The sequence below is a fragment of the Suricata suricatta genome, chromosome 7 (assembly GCF_006229205.1).
Source record: "Suricata suricatta isolate VVHF042 chromosome 7, meerkat_22Aug2017_6uvM2_HiC, whole genome shotgun sequence".
Taxonomy (NCBI): Eukaryota; Metazoa; Chordata; class Mammalia; order Carnivora; family Herpestidae; genus Suricata; species Suricata suricatta.
The window spans coordinates 43,163,695-43,181,148 of record NC_043706.1 but is presented as its reverse complement, the minus strand read 5'-3'; the positions used below and the strand labels follow the sequence as shown (position 1 = coordinate 43,181,148).

General features: G+C 43.9%; 1 protein-coding gene across 7 annotated transcripts in view; it reads left to right on the top strand.

The window, feature by feature from the left end:
* Window positions 1-3,796: 3,796 nt before the first annotated feature.
* Window positions 3,797-17,454, top strand: part of PLA2G7 (phospholipase A2 group VII) — a 40,064-nt gene continuing 26,406 nt past the window's right edge. For 2 of the 7 annotated variants that reach the window (XM_029945668.1, XM_029945666.1), the window contains exon 1: window positions 3,797-3,960. The gene's annotated coding sequence lies outside the window, so the exon portion shown is untranslated. Of the gene's footprint in view, window positions 3,961-4,413; window positions 4,581-6,321; window positions 6,469-6,539; window positions 6,686-17,454 lie in introns of those variants that run through there. The other 5 variants (XM_029945667.1, XM_029945665.1, XM_029945669.1 and 2 more) reach the window with 4 other exon arrangements.

The following is a 17,454-nucleotide window of genomic DNA, read 5'->3' as shown; positions in this document are numbered from 1 at the left end:
GCCATTCAGAGAAGTATACTCTTGGATTTATTATTTTTTCTATGTTTTTCTTTAAAAAAATTTTTTTGAGAAAGCGAGAGAGACAGCATGAGCAGGGGAAGGTCAGAGAGGGAGGGAGACACAGAATCCAAAAACAGCCTCCCGGCTCTGAGCTACCTGTCAGCACAGAGCCCGACGTGGGGCTTGAACTCATGAACCAGGAGATCATGACTTGAGCTGAAGTCTGAAACTTAACTGAGTCACCTAGGTGCCCTTACTCTTGGATTTCTGGTTTAAATATAGTATTTAAACCACTGTGTTTAGACACCACCCAGTAGTTAAGAATCAATTTGTTGTAAGCTGTGTCACAGTAGCATTAGGACTTTCCTGGACATTTCCTCCCTTGGAGCTCCTACTTTTAATTTATTTTTAAAAGTTTATTTAAATCCAAGTTAGTTAACATATAGTGTAATAATGATTTCAGGAGTAGAATGTAGTAATTCATCACTTACATATAACACCCAATGCTCATCCCAACAAGTGCCTCCTTAATGCCCATCACACATTTAGCCCATCCCCCCCACCTGTCCAGTAACCCCTAGTTTGTTCTCTGTATTTAAGAGTCTATGATGTGCTAAGCGAAATAAGTCAGGCAGAGAAGGACAGAAATCATATGTTTGCACTCATCGGTCTAACAGGAGAACAGGAGAAACCTAATGGAGGACCAGGGGGAGGGAAAGAGGGAAAGAGAGTTGGGGAGAGAGCGGGACACAAAACTTGAGAGACTATTGAATACTGAAAAGGAACTGAGAGTTGAAGGGGAAGGGGGAGGGGGGAAAAGAGGTGGCGGTGATGGCACTTGTGGGGAAGAACACTGGGTGTTGTATGGAAACCAATTTGACAATAAACTATTTAATAAAAAAGAATTATAATGCTGAAAAAAAAGAGTCTATGATGGTTTGCCTCCCTCTCTATTTTGATCTTATTTTTCCTTCCCATCCCCTATGTTCATCTGTTTTTTTTAATTCCACACATCAATGAAATCATATATTTATCTTTCTCTGACTGACTTATTTCACTTAGCATAATATATTCTAGTTATATCAACATTGTGGCAAATCGCAAGATTTCATTCTTGTCGATCACTGAGTAATAGTCCATCTTCTTTATCCATCTTCTTTATCCATTCATCAGTTGATGGACATTTGAATTCCTTCCATAATTTGGTTATTGTTGATAGTGCTACTGTAAACATTGGGGTGCATGTGCCCCTTTGAGTCAACATTTATGCACTGCTAGGTATTTATCCAAATGATATGGCCAACAGGCACGTGAAACAATGCTCAGCATCACTCATCATCAGGGAAATACAAATCAAAGCCACACTGAGATACCACTTCACATGGTCAGAGTCGCTAAAATGAACAAATCAAGAGACTATAGATGCTGGCGAGGGTGTGGAGAGACGGGCACCCTCCTACATTGTTGGTGGGAATGTAAACTGGTACAGCCGCTCTGGAAAACAGTGTGGAGGCTCCTCAAAAAACTATTGATAGAACTCCCCTATGACCCAGCAATAGCACTGCTAGGGATTTACTCAAAGGATACAAGAGTGCTGATGCATAGGAGCACATGTACCCCAATGTTCATAGCAGCATTTTCTACAATAGCCAAATCATGGAAAGAGCCTAAATGTCCATCACCTGATGAATGGATCAAGAAGATGTGGTATATATATACAATGGAGTACTACATGGCAATGAGAAAGAATGATATATGGCCATTTGTAGCAAAGTGGATGGACCTTGAGGATGTCATACTAAGTGAAATAAGTCAGGCAGAGAAGGACAGATACCATATGTTTGTACTCATAGGTCTAACAGGAGAAACCTAACAGAGGACCATAGGGAGAGTAAGGGGGAAAGAGAGCTGGGGAGAGTGAGGGACACAAATCATGAGAGACTACTGAATACTGAAAAGAAACCATGGACTGAAGGGGGAGGGGGAGAGGGGAAGTGGGTGATGGTCATGGAGGGGGGCACTTGTGGGGAGAAGCACTGGGTGTTATATGGAAACTAATTTGAAAATAAACTATTAAAAAATTTTAATTTAATTTTCTTTTAATTTGTTTTCATTCTGTCACCATCTACGAGCCTCAAGGGTTTCCAAGTTCCCAATCATACCTTCAGTTTTATTGAATCCCATTTCCTCCTCTAGTTTATTATTTTCATCAGGATGGGTTGGTTTCCAGGCTCGGCCTAGCTGTCATCCAGCGACTCCCTTTCTCTGCTCATTTATTTCCACGTTCCCATGGAACCTACTTATACATATATATAAAGCTTTTTAGCTTCTGTTGTTTATCTGAAATTCAATTTAATTGAGTATCCTGTTTTTTTGTTTCTAAATCTGGATATTTCTCAGGGTATTCACCTGCAAAATGCCTACCACTGTCATCCCATCAGAGAATCTGGTCTGATTATAATGGGAAAGGCATAGAGTTGACATTGAAAGAAACAAATAAAATATTTCATACTTGCCTTCCAGACCTGCTTTCAAAGCCTTTTCAGTTGTGGCGTTGAGTTTACTTGAGGTCAAAGGGAGGAGGTCCTTAGCAATCTCTTATGTAGAGAAAATGTACTCTTTTTTTTTTAATATAGTTTATTGTCAAGTTGGTTTTCATTTAACACCCAGTGCTCATCCCCACAAGTGAAATGTACCCTTTGACATGAATATTCTGGGGCAGTTTGTTTCACAGGAGGTCAGCTCAGGATGCACGGGAAAATGTCATTAAGCTGATAAAGTTAAATTTAAATTATCATTTATTGTTAGATTTAAATAAGTCCCAGCTTCCTTAAAGATACAGATAGGAGATAACAGCTGACTGTTTTCCACGTGACTGCTCTGTCCTTGCATTTCACATGCACATGCATTTGTCTTCCAAGAGGCTCCAACTGATGTATTTGGCTTATCTCCATTTTACTGATGAGGAAACTGAGAAGCAGAAGGAATTAAAAAAAAAAAAAAAACTTGCCCAAAGTCATGCCACTAAGTGTGAAAAATAAGTTATTATCTATGTCTTGTTACTACAGAATCCTCAATAAAAATAAAATAAATTCCGTCTACAGTTCCATCACCTCACCAAAACCCCAAAATCACAATTCTAAAAATGCAGAACTTTAATAACACCACGCAGGAATTTCAAACTATTTCCCCCGAGTCTCTAAATGAAGTTTTAAATGAGTGTGTTTTCTTTCATTAGAGTGGATTGAGGAGAAGGCATTGAGAAACGGAGGAAATTTCAGTTAAACCCCAAATAACTGGATAAAACTGAGTTAAGAGCTTGGCGCTTCTGGCAGCATTTCTCGTCGCAAATGCTCCTCTGATAGGCCTCCGCTGCTTCTCCCCGCAGAAATGAAACCGACCCTGGGGCAGGCCTTGCAAACCTGAGCGTAGCCCACGCATTTCTCGGTTGGAGTCTAACGCACAGGGTTGGGAAATGAGGAACGCGCAGGATATTTCAGATTACAGATGAAAGCCGAGTAACTGGAAAGTCAGTCAGTAGGACAAACAAGGTTGGCTTGAAGCGGAGTAAAGCCGCGAGCGGATCTGATCAGAATCGAGTCTGAGAACAGAAATTGGGGGGCACAGGCACCCCCCCTAGGCACGTCTGGGTCCATCCCCGGGGCGTGTTATCCAGCGGGTGCGAGATTCGGGCCCTGGGGCCCCGGAGAGGGTGCTGGCTGCGCCCGGATGCGCTGGCTTCCCACGTGCCTCTGCCAGCTGGAGGCCGGCGGCCACACGCTCCGCCCCGTCCCTCCCCACCCCCCTACCGCGCCGGGGCAGACTGAGGGCCCAGCCGGCGCAGCCCACCCTGCCGCCGCGTGCGCCCCGGGTGACTGCGGCTGGCGGCGGCCCGCAGCGCTGGCGGCGAGGAGCGGACGGGGCTCCTGGTCCGGACGAGCAGCTCACCGCAGCGCCCAGGTGAGGAGCGATCGCGGGGCGCTGCGGGACGACGGGGATCGCGGTGCGCTCCGGGCTCGGGCCTGACCCTCGCGGCCTTGGCGCTGGAGACCGAGGATCCCGGAGCGGCCACGGGCGTCGGGGGAAGCGGGGGAACCACACCGCGTCCTGCCCGGGGCCGGCTCGCAGTCTCTCTCCCCCTCGCCACTGCGCTGGGATCTGGGATCTTTGCGGGGAGGGTCACGGAATTCGAGCCCAGCTCTCCCACTCCTTTTCCCCCTGGAGGAGGCGACCGTAACCTAGGAATAAGGTGCCGAGAGGGAGCCAGGGAACGCGGGGAGGCTTCTTATCTCCGGGTCTCCTGTGCTGGGACAAAACGGACACCTCTCTTTGGGGGCGTGTGCCGTTTTCCGGAGCCCAGTTCCGAGTAACTGTTGAACCACTAGAATAATAAAAACAGAGCTCACACGCTCCGCACCTCCCAGAGCTCCACCCCCTGCCGGTCAGATAGGATCGCGCTGGCTCTACTCGGGGTCAAAGGGAAGCTTTGAAAAAGTCAAACAAAACCAGGCGGCGAACATTCTTCTTCCATCATACTCCGGAGCTTCTGGTAGAAGTTTCTGGCTCCATAAAACGAAAAGGTCAGTCTTTCTTTCAGGTCTTTGGTGCCTGCAGTTGCTGCAGAGGTGATGAGGCAGGCAGGAGGAGGGAGAGGTGTGTGGGGCTCATAAAGGGGACCTTACCATTTTTGGAGGACACGCGAGCCCAGGTTTGTTCCCACAAATCAGTCTTGTGCAAATTACCTTTAACCCAGGCGAAAATCCTGAACTCAGAGACTGGTATGGAAGTAGGAGCTGGAAAGTGTTGACAATCCAAAAGGCTCAGGGCCAAATCTTGGGCTACCCTTGAACTCAAGAGACCAGGGGATTAGGTATTGGCTACCATAAGGGACTGGTGAGCTGCCAGCATGTGGCAGATTTCCTTATGGAGGGAATTCTGGTGGCCCCCTAGAAGCTGGTGAGAACCTATCTTCTTGGATTTCCCAGCTTCCATTCATTGCACGTGGGCAATGAAGGTTCTCTCCCTTCCCGGGACATTTGAGCCAGGGCTGCTGCTATGGATGGCATGGAGATGCTCTTCGTTGAACTGGACCCTTTGTACTCAATGCTGGCATCATGAGTTGTGAGGATATTAATCTGGTTCAGCCATTCATTCTACAGTTGAGAAATCCTTTCTGAGGTGTCAAAGGGGTTGCCCAGCATTCCAAGGCTTTCCTGTAAACAGAACCCTGAACAGCTGGTTCCTCATTTCTTCTCCATTGTATGTCTTGCACCCTTTGAACTTCAGTAGTGAGGAATCTGCCTTCCCTACCCAGTTAGCTTTTACCATCCTTTTGAGATTCTCATCAGAAAGCATTAAGACAAGTGCTAACTAGGTACCTGAGCACCACGAGTGGAACCTTTGGGAATGTCACCCAGAGCTTAGGAATCTGTATTTCTTTCCGTGACACCCCATAAAATGGATATTTCCTGGAAAGAAAGGTTATCCTCAAGTTATTTGTCTTAATTCATCTGAAGGCTAATGACCCTTTTTTTCTTCTTCCCAAGATCCATGATAATTGGCTAGACTGACCTCTTGAGATATTGAGAAATTTACATGAAAGTGAAGCATTGAAGAAAAACCATTGCGTGAAGAGCAATTTTAGGGGAACATCTAATTCTAAAATTGCATTGTCCCAGAATTCTGAGGAATCTTTGTGCTTTGAAGGGACGGGTCACGGATTCTTACTCCCTCTCATTCTTACTGCCTCTCTCTTTGAAGCCAAGTCCTTATTATTATTATCACTGTCACTTTGCTCCACGTTACAAGTATGACTCCACACACTAACCAAAACAGTCTAATATATATGGGTTTGTAGTTTTTTAAGAAAGAAACTTAGTTGAGAAAGAAAACAATCAACTGTAAAAATCAATACTGATTGGATTAAATGGCTAGTTGATTCCTCATACAAGTTTGTGCATGCTTTCCTTGACTTCAAGAAATATTTATAGAACACCTACTATGTGCCTGGCAGTGAGTATAGAACAGTGAATAAGACAGATGCGGTCTCTGTTCTTATGGAGTTCACATTCTAGAATCGAGAGATGAGCAAGGAAAATTCAGATTCCACTAGACATTTTGAAGTAAAGGAAACAGAGTGCTGTGGTAGAGTACTGTGATGAGTGTGTGTGTGGGGGTGAGAAAGAGAGAGAGAGAGGGAGAGGGGGAGAGAGAGAGATGGTGGGAGAGGCCCAGCTTCTTAGATTGAGTTTTAAGGAGAGATTTTTCTGAGAGATGGATGGCCTCGAGATGAGTTCCCAGAACATTGACAGATTGTTCTGGTGCAAGGAACCACACCCACACAGCCCTGACTACAGGCTCAGTGCATTCCAGATGTAGTTGGAGGACAGTGTGGCTGGCAGAGGTGAGGGAGGAGAACGAAGGAGTCATGCTGAGGGCCAGGGGCCAGGTCATGCAGAGTCTCTTAAGGTAAGGTAAACTGTCTGGATTCAGGTACAGCGGGAAGCCAAAAGCAGAAGCATGCCATAATAGACTTGTATGTCATCAGAGGTTGCTCGAGGTGCCGTGTGAAGAATGGATGGATTCCAGGGAGAGAAGGGCAGGAGACTAGCCCCAGGCTTTTAATGGTGACCCAGTAGCCGATGGTAGCTGTAGGTGGACAGAAGCTGTTTGGGGAGGTAGAGTGGTAAGTTCCTTAATGTTTGTCTCTCTAACTTCCCTTCTTCTTGGTGGGGATGACATTGCTACATCTGGTCCTCTTAGCCTGTAAAATAAATAAGCTAGTGATTATGCTCTTAAGGGTAAGCTAAGATTTTATTACTATTCTTATTTGCCAGTAGTGCGTTACTTTGAATTTTCTGTGCTTCGTTTTCAAAAATTTTACAATACATTTCATTCTTCTCACTTATTTTATTTTTTACAATAAATTATGTATATTATATATAAAAATACTTTGATCTGCTCAGAAGATTGGGATATCTTAACAAAGAGTTACCAATAAAATGTGCCATCTTAGAGTGGAGTCAAAGAATGCTACCATAATAGCTGATTTACTTTTCGAAGTTGAATGTGATCGGGTAAAGTTCAAAACAGAGTGTCTAAATCTGAAAACAAAGTTCAAAGGAAAGTTAGCAGATTTGCCTTTGTCCCGAATATGGCTGTATGCAGATATCTGAGTGCAAAGATCTGTTGATAATTGAAAATCTATATGTGGCAGCAGAATTTCTGGAGAGGGCTGTGAACCATAGTTGAATAGGATCATTTCCCTTAGTGAAGCATTCTCTCTGAGAGGGGGGCTCTTGAACTTTCCCTGATTGATCACTGTCTAAATTTTAGAGGGCCAGGGAGGGGTTTCAAAGTTGTTTACGTACTGGGATAAGGATGACCTTCTCAGGGACGGGACAACTAACTGCCCCAGTGAGGCAACCCTATTTCTCTTTCCTGCCTCATTTTGACATGCGACTTACTAAGAGGAGATACATCTGTTTAGAAGGAAATAGAAGTCCTTCCTCCTTTACATTGTGTATAGGGGAAGCTTCTGCTCTTGCAATGGGCTCTCTCTGCTATCTTAATTTGCCAGACTCCATTAATAATTTTTTTAATATTTATTTATTTTTGAGAGAGAGAGAGACAGACAGAGTGTGAGCCGGAGAGGGGCAGAACGAGAGGGAGACACAGAATTCGAAACAGGCTCCAGGCTCTGAGCTGTCAACACAGAGCCCAACGAAGGGCTTGAACTCACTAACTGTGAGATCATGACCTGAGCAGAAGCTGAACGCTTAACAGACTTAGCCACCCAGGCGCCCCAGACCCCGTTAATTATTTATTGACCAGTGCGTCTGATTTCAGCTTGAAGTGGGGAAAGTTGGGTGATTCGAACTGTAGATAAAATATGACAGTAGTTGTGGGATCTGTATCTCCCCTTGGGGTTGGGAGTAATCAGGGAGTGTTTAATCTTTAAGGGAGAGGTTACAGTTTCTCCTAGAGACGACTAAGTATTCTGTTTGACTTCTGTAAGGTTTTGAAATGTTCAATTCACTGCTATTCTTTTAAAAATCAGAGTCAGTAGACTGTACATACAAATATCGTTTTCCAGCTTTTCTTGAAAAAAAAATCTAGTTCCATGGAGCTCTCAACCCTACATGACAGCAATCAGCTGGAACAGGGTGGTAGTGTCCTTTTTCAGATGGGCTTGTTTGCCACTGTCCCCACCATGGTTTTTTTTTTTTTTTTAATTCTTTATCGCACATGTCCTGTTTAGCTCATCTGAGTTACCTGGCTGGCCCTTACAGGTTTCTGATCCTAAATCTCAGATTCAGGGCCACCTAGCCTAGCCTGTCCATCCCATTTCTACCCTTAGCCAATGCAAGAGTTCCTTTTTCAGTATCTTTGCTAGGAGTCCCAAGACCTGCATTTAAATTCCTCCCCTGATGGAATATGGTAATTGTGGAAAGGCTGCTGCTGCAGAGTTCTCCAGTTTGGGTTTACATACATGTCCTCCTTCCACAGAACTGTGGCGGCCATGTGCCATCTGGGTCCTCCCCAGAATAAACGTCCCTGGTCCCTTGAACAGCTCCTCATAGGACGTGTTGCCTTATTCCCTCATCCATCTGGTTAATGTTCAGTGATTGTCCTTTTGAATAAACTTTGATTTGCTGAAGCTTAAAATCTGACCAGCTCAGTGAGATGTGGTATAACAGGCGTGGGATATATAGATATATAGATATATGTTAATATATAGATATATATAGATATATGTTAATATTTATGGCCTTAAAGCTATGTAGGACAGGGCTCCTAGGTGGTTCAGTCACTTAAGTGTCCGCCTTTGCCTCAGGTCATGATCTCGTGGTTCCTGGGTTTGAGCCCTGCGTCAAGCTCTGTCCTGACAGCTCAGAGCCTGGCGCCTGCTTCGGATTCTGTGTCTCCCTCTATCTCTGACCCTCCCCTGCTCGTGCTGTCTCTCTCTCTCTCAAAAATAAAAACAACAGGGGTGCCTGGGTGGCTCAGTCGGTTAAGCGTCCAGCTTTAGCTCAGGTCATGATCTCACGGTTTGTGGTTTCGAGCCCCGTGTTGGGCTCTGTGCTGACAGCTAGCTCAGAGCCCGGAGCCTGCTTCAGATTCTGTGTCTCCCTCTCTCTCTGACCCTCCCCTGCTCGTGCTGTCTATCTCTCTCAAAAATAAATTAAAAACATTAAAAAATTAAATAAAATAAAAACAATAAAACATTTTTAAAAAAAGCTATGTAGGACACCAAACATTTGGAAACTAGATGCAGATAAGTTTGCATTTTCAACATGAAAGTAGAATTAATTTATTTTATTTTATTTGCAGCTGTCAAGTGTTTACACTTACCAGTGTTTATTAGATCACTCCCACAATGGGAAGTGCTTCTTATCTTTTTTTTTTTTTAATCTATGGCTTTTCTTAGGTTGTGAAATGATTACACAAGAGTTGTATCTGCTGTGCCCATGATATGACGCTTTAGACCCTTTGCAGAAGTCACTTGAGAGTCCTGCATTTGAAATAATGTCCAGATGAAGCTTTGATTCCCTTAGCTAATACGGTAGTACAGAAATAATATTCATAAAGTTGTACTATCTTTTCTCGAGTTTCAATATTAGCAAGTCTGAGGCAAGAACTTTTTCTGGTGCTTTTAAAAGGAGTCCTATATCTTAAAAGAGGATGGAAGCTTGGAGTCCAGCCAGACCAGGACATCCATCCCTTTTGCAGCGCCCCCAGCAGGGGGCCAGTTAGCAGTGCTTGACCCTATAGATAACTATACCTTACTGATAAGGAAACAAAATTTACTTCATTCTGAAATAGGCTAACCATCATTCCAGAGCAGCGACTCTCAACTGGGGCACCCAGAAGATACTTGGCAATGTCTGGAGACATTTTTGGTTGTCACAACTGGGAGGGGACTGCTCCTGGTATCTGGTAGGATGAGGTCAGGGATGCCAACAAACATCCTACAGTGTGTGAAACAGATACCACAACCTAAATATCCGCTCCAGCGAATGCCTGGGTGGCTCAGTCAGTTAAGCGTCTTGACTTCGGCTCAGGTCATGAACTCACGGTTCATGGGTTCGAGCCCCCTGTCAGGGTTGGACCATATCTATATGCTATATGCTAACTGATTTAGCATATAAATGGGTAAGGGGCATTAAGGAATCTACTCCTGAAATCACTGTTGCACTATATGCTAACTAATTTGGCTATATACTAAAAAATAAATGCTAAAAAAAAAAAAAGAACTAAAGAAACCTGGGGGAGAAAAAGAAAAGAAAAATACATGAGGTCATTCATTAGATCCTGAGCAGGGAAAGGAATGGGTGTGTAAAGTTACAGACATTTGGACTTTCAAAATCACATCTTTCCATAATTTTTGAATGTTTAAAGCTGAATATGTATCACTATTATAAAATAACAACATAATATACTGCAATTAAAAAAAAAGTACTAGATTGCATAGAAATCAGGGCTGGAAAATTGACGGTCTCCTGCCTTCACCCTACCGTAAAAGATCCAAAGCAGAAGATTTTATCTTCAATCGTTGAGTTTGATATTGGGTCGATTTTGAGATATTTAAAGCACTTTTTTTTTTAACTTTAATTGAAAGTGAAAGAGCCTATGTTTGTTCTCTGCTTTCATTCTGTAGCTTTATAGGCTCTGAGAGTTTTCTATTGCTGCGGTAATGATTTATCACAAATGTATTGGTTGAAAGCAACACAGCCTTATTATCTTACAGTTCCATAGGTCGGAAATCAAACGTGACCTCCCTGGGCCAACAGCAAGGTGTCTTTAAGGTTTCATTCCTTTCTGGAGGCTCAAGGGGAAAACCGGCCTCCTTATCTCTTCCAGACTCTAGAAGCTGCCCGTATTCTCTGTCTCATGACTCCCTTCCTCCGTCTTCAAAGCCACCAGTTGTGGGCTCAGTCCTCACATCTCATCACTCTGACTTCCTCCTCTGCCAGCCTGTCCCACTTCTATTATTTTTTTCAGATTTCAAATACCATCTTATTCTCTTAATAATGAAATGGAAAGTCAAAAAGATGAAGCAGTTCTAGATTAACTATTCCCAGCTGATGAAATATTTCTAGCAAAGCCATGCCATCTGTACTGGAAATGCTCTGAATGCAAGATTGTTAATTTGTAGTTGTCTAGCATCTCTTCTTTCAAAGGAGATCATGTCAAAATTCCCTTCACAGCATGTCTGCTTTCCCACTGAAGAGCAGTAAAAGTTCTTCAAAACGTTTTTTTATGTTTTATTTATTTTTGAGAGCAAGAGAGACAGTGATGAGCAGGGGAGGGACAGAGAGAGAGGGAGACACAGAATCCGAAGCAGGCTCCAGGCTCTGAGCTGTCAGCACAGAGCCTGACGTGAGGCTCGAACTCAGAGACCTCGAGATCTTGACCTGAGCTGAAGTCGGGTGTCTAACAGACTGAGCCAGCCAGGCACCCCAAAAGTAGTAAGAGTTCATAAAGGCACATGCTACCCATTCATCTGGCCGTGTGGTTAAATACTTCCTGGGAATACCAGAAACAATATCCTGAGACACAGTTTCTATAAACTGCCGAGCATCTTTCTTTTTTTTTTTTTTTAACATTTTTTTTTTAGTAATCTCTACACCCGGTGTGGGGCTCAAACTCACAATCCCGAGATCATCCTGGCTTTACCGACTGAGCCAGGCAAGTGTCCCATAAAGTGCCTGATGTCTTTTTAGCGTTCACGGGCAACATGAGATGGCAGTGGGTCTCGGACCCTGAGAAGCGTTCAAGTTTATGGCCAGGGGTATGACTTGTGCACATGTCACGGGGCTGAGGGGTGTTAGCTCTCAAATATGATGGAGGAAATGTGTGGCACCAGTTATGCTGTGAGTTCACTAAACTGAGCAGTGTTAGTAATGGCGATGATGATAACTGTCAGCAAAGCCCAAGGAGGCCCAGTCCCCTCACCGGTTCTTCCACTGGACCTGGTCCCCCAACTGACCTGTTTGTTTGGTGTAAGCAGTCTTTGGCCACCTCAAACAGGCCCAGCTGCATGTTGGGAATGGGATTGATGGAACCACAAACCAGGAACACCAGTAGGATTTGGTTCATCATCTTGTTGGGCCCAGCCACACCCACTGCAGTGGTCACCCTGCCCATGTGTCTCGGACATCCACAGAGGTACTTGGAGAGCCTCAGGGGACTGCCAGTGACTGGGGAATTAGCTGTGCCAAACCCAGGGTTCTTGGCCCTTAAGGTGGCTCTGCACCCAGACCACACAGCATGGTACCTGGTCTTGAGACCCAAGGCCTTCTTTGGCCACCGTCCCTCTTTCATTTTTAAAAACATATGATTACATTGGGCCCACCTCGATAATCCAGAATAATCTATTTTTTAAAATGTTTGTTTATTTTTGAGAGAGAGAGTGTGAGTGGGGGAAGGGCAGAGAGCAAGAGAGACACAGAATCTGAAGTAGGTTCAGGCTCCATGCTGTCAGCACAGAGCCCAAGGCAGGGCTCGAACCCATGAACTGTAAGATTATGACCTGAGTTGAAGTTGGACACTTAACCAACTGAGCCACCCAGGCGCCCACAGGATAATCTATTTCAGAGTCAACTGATTAGCCACCTTAATTCCATCTGTAACCTTCATTCCCCTTTTCCGTGTGACAATATATTTACGTGTTCTGGGGAGCAAGATGTGGAAACTGGGGTGGGGGAAGTGTCATTATTCTGTCTGCTGTATACTCCCATTCCAGAAATTCATTAGAAGGAATGTGGGGAACAGAGTACTGGTACTTATGAAAGAGCCATTTCTTTTCTCTTTCCCAAGAACAGTAGAGTTAAGGCATATGCCCTAATTTCTCGTCAGGATTGGAATTTACATAAGTTTACTCATCAGCTCTTGACACACATTCTGGACTCAAAAGTGGACATTTTGCTTACTATTTTGGTTCATCTTTTGTTTCAAAAAGGGAAATGATGCCTGAAAAGAATTTACTAGTGATGGGGGACAGAGGGTCAACAGAGGTCTTAGCATTATATAGAGATCTCAACTGAGATTCGAAGAACAAGTAGGGAATTGTGGCTTAAGGGGTAGACAAAAGTACAGAAGAAAAGACAGCATCCACTTCTTTTTTAGAAAAGTAATCTCTGCATCCAACGTGGTGCTTGCAGCCATGACTCCCGAGGTCAAGAGGCTCTACCCACTAAGCCAGCCACGTGCCTCTGGAAGGTATTCACTTTTAAATGGATTTAAAAAGAATGTGTTCTTTGAGCTCTCTTTAAAAGGTCTTCTTGATCTACCAGTAGGACATTTTATGTAGTGATCAGGGAGTCAAAACTGAAGAAAATGCTTCTCAGGTTTTATTGTTTTAAAAGTACTGATTTCTTAGAGTAAATTCTCATTGATTTAAAATATTGGCCAAGAGAAAAGTAGAAAGGATAGAAAATTACCTTCAATTTTTGGCTATACCAACTCTTCTTTTATTTATTTTAAGTCTTCTTATTGTCCCTTCCCCACTCCTTCTCCCTCTTTTATGTATCTGAGATCATGAGTAATCCTCTTTATTCTCCACATGTTTATGTAATGTTAAACATAAACACTTTCCATGGTCATATCAATTCTACTAAATGTTCTTTTAAAATTATTTGTTAGGAGGCACTTGGGTGGCTCCATTGGTTAAGCATCTGACCTTTGATTTGGGCTCAGGTCACGATCACACCATTTGTAAGTAGGAGCCCTCGTTGGGCTCTGGGCTGGCATCGTGGCGCCTGCTTGGGGTTCTCTCTGCCTCTCTCCCACTTGGTCTCTCTCTCTCTCTCTCTCTCTCTGTCTCTCTCTCTCTCTCTCAAAAATAAATGAATCAACTTTAGAAAAAATTAAATTGTTACTAGTAAAGCAATATGTTTTATTGTAAAAGAACATGAGAAACTTTATGGGAAAATCACATGATTCTTTCACCCTTATTGCTTTAATAGTTTTTTTAGTGTGAATTTTTACACAGCAACATTTTATAATCTCTTTTCCATTGAAATTGCATTGTAAACAGTTTCCTAAGTCATAATGAATTGTTTTGTAAATATCTTGTTAATAACCGAATAAAACCCCATTGATGATATTCCCACATTGTTTGAAGTCTGTAGGGAACTTCTGTAGGGTTTTCCTGTGTGGATGTGTGTGTTGCCTCTCATAAATGGAATAGGAATAAACACCACAGTGCATTATATTTTTAGGGTTTTCCTTCCCTGTGAATAAGATTTTTTGTGTGTGCTGATCTCAGCAATGAAGTGAAAGGGTCTAAGAATATGGACAACTTAAAGCTTGTCAAATCGCTGCCTATTAACACTTGCGCTAGAACTGCTGACTCGGCTCTGGCGAATTTCGCAGTGTTAAAGAAAAAGGTAACTGTGTTCTCCAGCCTCTGGCTCACCGGTTACTGCTCTGCCAGACCAGGCGCAGCTTTGTCAATGAAAATTTTGTGTTGGCTGGTGCTGCTAGCGATGAATCTGTAGTAGATTAGCAAGGTTACAGGGTCAAAGGTATTAGTGTCGTCACCTTGGATTCTCGTTATAAATGTCCAGAGTCAATATTCGACTTTTCAGGGGCCCTCATTTTCAAATGTAAATACACTTCTAGTTCACTGAAAGCCTTCGGTTGGGAAGAAGGTTCTTTTCTGTGGAAAAAGAACCATGAGTGCTAATAGACTTATTCTAAATTATGCCTCTGTGTTTGGATTCAGAGGCCTCCCAAGTCCTCTCCTCAGACATCTCAATGGCCATCCAAAGATAAAAGAAGCCAGTGTTTGAGGAAGCCTGAGACTTGTAGCCGGTGATAGTAGCCCTTTGTTCAGAAAAGCAAGAAGCACTTTTTTTTTTTCTTGGCGCTTTTCATGTTAATAGTATGGGAACTGTTACGTCATATTGATCTAAAATGGGTAATACCTCCATAGAGGATTGGTAGTTGCTTATGATAAAATCACACAAAGCAACAAAGCAGCTCACGTAAGAAATAAAGCTAGAGAAATGGATTAGAAACCAAAAGAATGTATTGTAAAGGTCCATAAAACTGTGTCAAATTTGAAAAGGTGAAAGATTTTGGACCGTTTCAGAAGCAGCTTCAATCTGTCTGGGGGAAGAAAATGGACACGATTTGTTTTTAAGTTTTTTTAAATGTCTGTTTATCATTGAGAGACAGAAAGATATAAAGCATGATCATGGGAGGTGCAGAGAGAGGGGGAGACACAGAATCAGAAATGGGCTCCAGACTCTGAGCTGTCAGCACAGAGCCTGACGCAGGGCTTGAACTCACAAACCATGAGATCATGGCCTGAACCAAAGTCGGATGCTCAACCGACTGAGCCACCCACGTGTTACAAAGTGACACGTGAATTAGCTGCACAGTAATGGTGTAGAGTGAGCATGGTTTTGGGGTGCTGAGCAGGTAGTGAGGGAGCAGATGTTACATCAAGGAGCTCAGATTCCCTTGAGAGGAGGAGTGAGGCCAGAGCCGGGGACTGAGAGGGTGAGCCGAGGTCAGGAATTGAACTGAAGGCAAAAAGAAAGCCTTCGGAGGGAACGTCATCCTGGTGTTTCTGTTTTCCTTGGCGAAGAAGCTTTCACGTCTTCAATTGTAGGGAACAGGAAGGCAGGGGGAAGGAGAGCACATCCATTTAAGGAGCCAAGATTTTCACCTAACAGGCAGAGGTGAACTATAGAGTAAAGAAGGGGATGCCATGACATCATGGGGACACAAGTTGTAGACGAAGCTGTGGCCTGGGGACACAGCTGTGTTCAGTGGATGTGCTGAGGCTCTAGAGCTCTGTTCTTTACATCCCGTTCTTTGCATCCCCTGTAAACCCCACACACACACATGCACATGCATACACACATGCACATGCATACACACATCACTGGGCTAAGGACACACGGACAGCCTTGTGCACTGCCGAAGTCATTCCTGTGTTAATTTGGCACATCTTCATTGGACACCTGCTGGTTGAAAGGCCCTCACTGCTAGGCATGTCGGGAAATATCACTACCTGTAGGACGAAAGTCCACATTAGATGTACTGTTGTAAGGGTCTCTGTGCGCTGGCCCTGCTCTTGCCTCTGATCTCCTACCATCTTCTACACCTCACTGATTCCCAGGCTGCATCCCTACACTACCTTTGCATATCGCCTTCTCTGGGGGAAATGCCTTCCTTCTCCTCACCAATCCGTGTCAGTCTGCTACGGGCTCTCCTCTTGGGAGCATTGGCTCCAGCGTGACCTCTTCTTCTAGGGCTTTCCACACCTTCCGGCACCACCCACCCCCTGGAATTGACCCTCCTCCTTTGTGTCCGCACTGAACCCACTTTTATCAAAACATCTCAAACTCCAAATGGTATTTAAAAAATTCCGTGGCTGTCTCTGTGCCTCCTCCGCCAAAGCAGGGTTAATACCTTTAGAAGCTACAAGTGTTGTGAAAACACTGTAGTGTCCCTGTCCTCCACGTGTAATGCAAAAAGAAGACTATCCTAAGCCAAAATTAACACATAAAACCCATGTATATATTAATTTAGAATAATTCATGTATAGATTTTTTTATTGAAATATTCTAAATAAATTTATCACGACTGAAATTTTCTCCTGTCTTTGGAGTCCTTGCCACACTGTTTCCCTTCCTAGAAGGGAAGTGTGCTTCTAGTCGGAGCCAGCCCTACATTTCACACTCAAGAGTTGGCACAACAATGGTGCTTAGGAAATGCTTGAGTACAGGATGGGCCAATGAATGGCCTGGTGTACAGGCTGTTGTGGTAAAATCCATAGTGGGGATAAGTATACAAGTAACTAGACTACAGGGAGAATAAGATGAAAGGCAACTGTGACAGTGTATGCATATCACAAGCTAAATAGATTAATGAAGAATCCACATCTCTTAGTAAACCTAAACCAACCCACCGACCCTGTGTTGGTCAGATGAATCTACCTGCTTAGCAAGAGGGTTCATCATTAAAGGTCTTTCTCTTAAAATAGATGGTTTTCAACTCTGTTCTTTCTGGACTATGTGGTTTTGCCCCATCTCCTAGATAAGGTAGGCCTGTCTTTTTCTTTGCCCACTTTATTTGAGAGAGAGAGAGAGAGAGAGAGAGAAGGCACAAGTGAGCAAAGGACAGAAAGAGAGAGAGAGAGAAGCAGGCTCACCCAAAGCAAGACTCTTGTTTTACCCATTGTGGGCTCATGTTCACCAAAGTGGGGGTCATGCTCACCTTAAGTGGGGCTCGAGCTCACCTGATGTGGGACTTACCCGATGTGGGTCTTGAACTCACCCAGTAGGGGACTCGTGAGATCATGACCTGAGCCCAAGTCAGATGCTTAACGACTGAGCCGCCCGGACGCTCACGCACCTGTTCTTTATGTAGTCCAGTGGTCATCAACCAGGGGCAGTTTAACTGCCCAGCAGACCACTTGGCAATCCCAGGAGA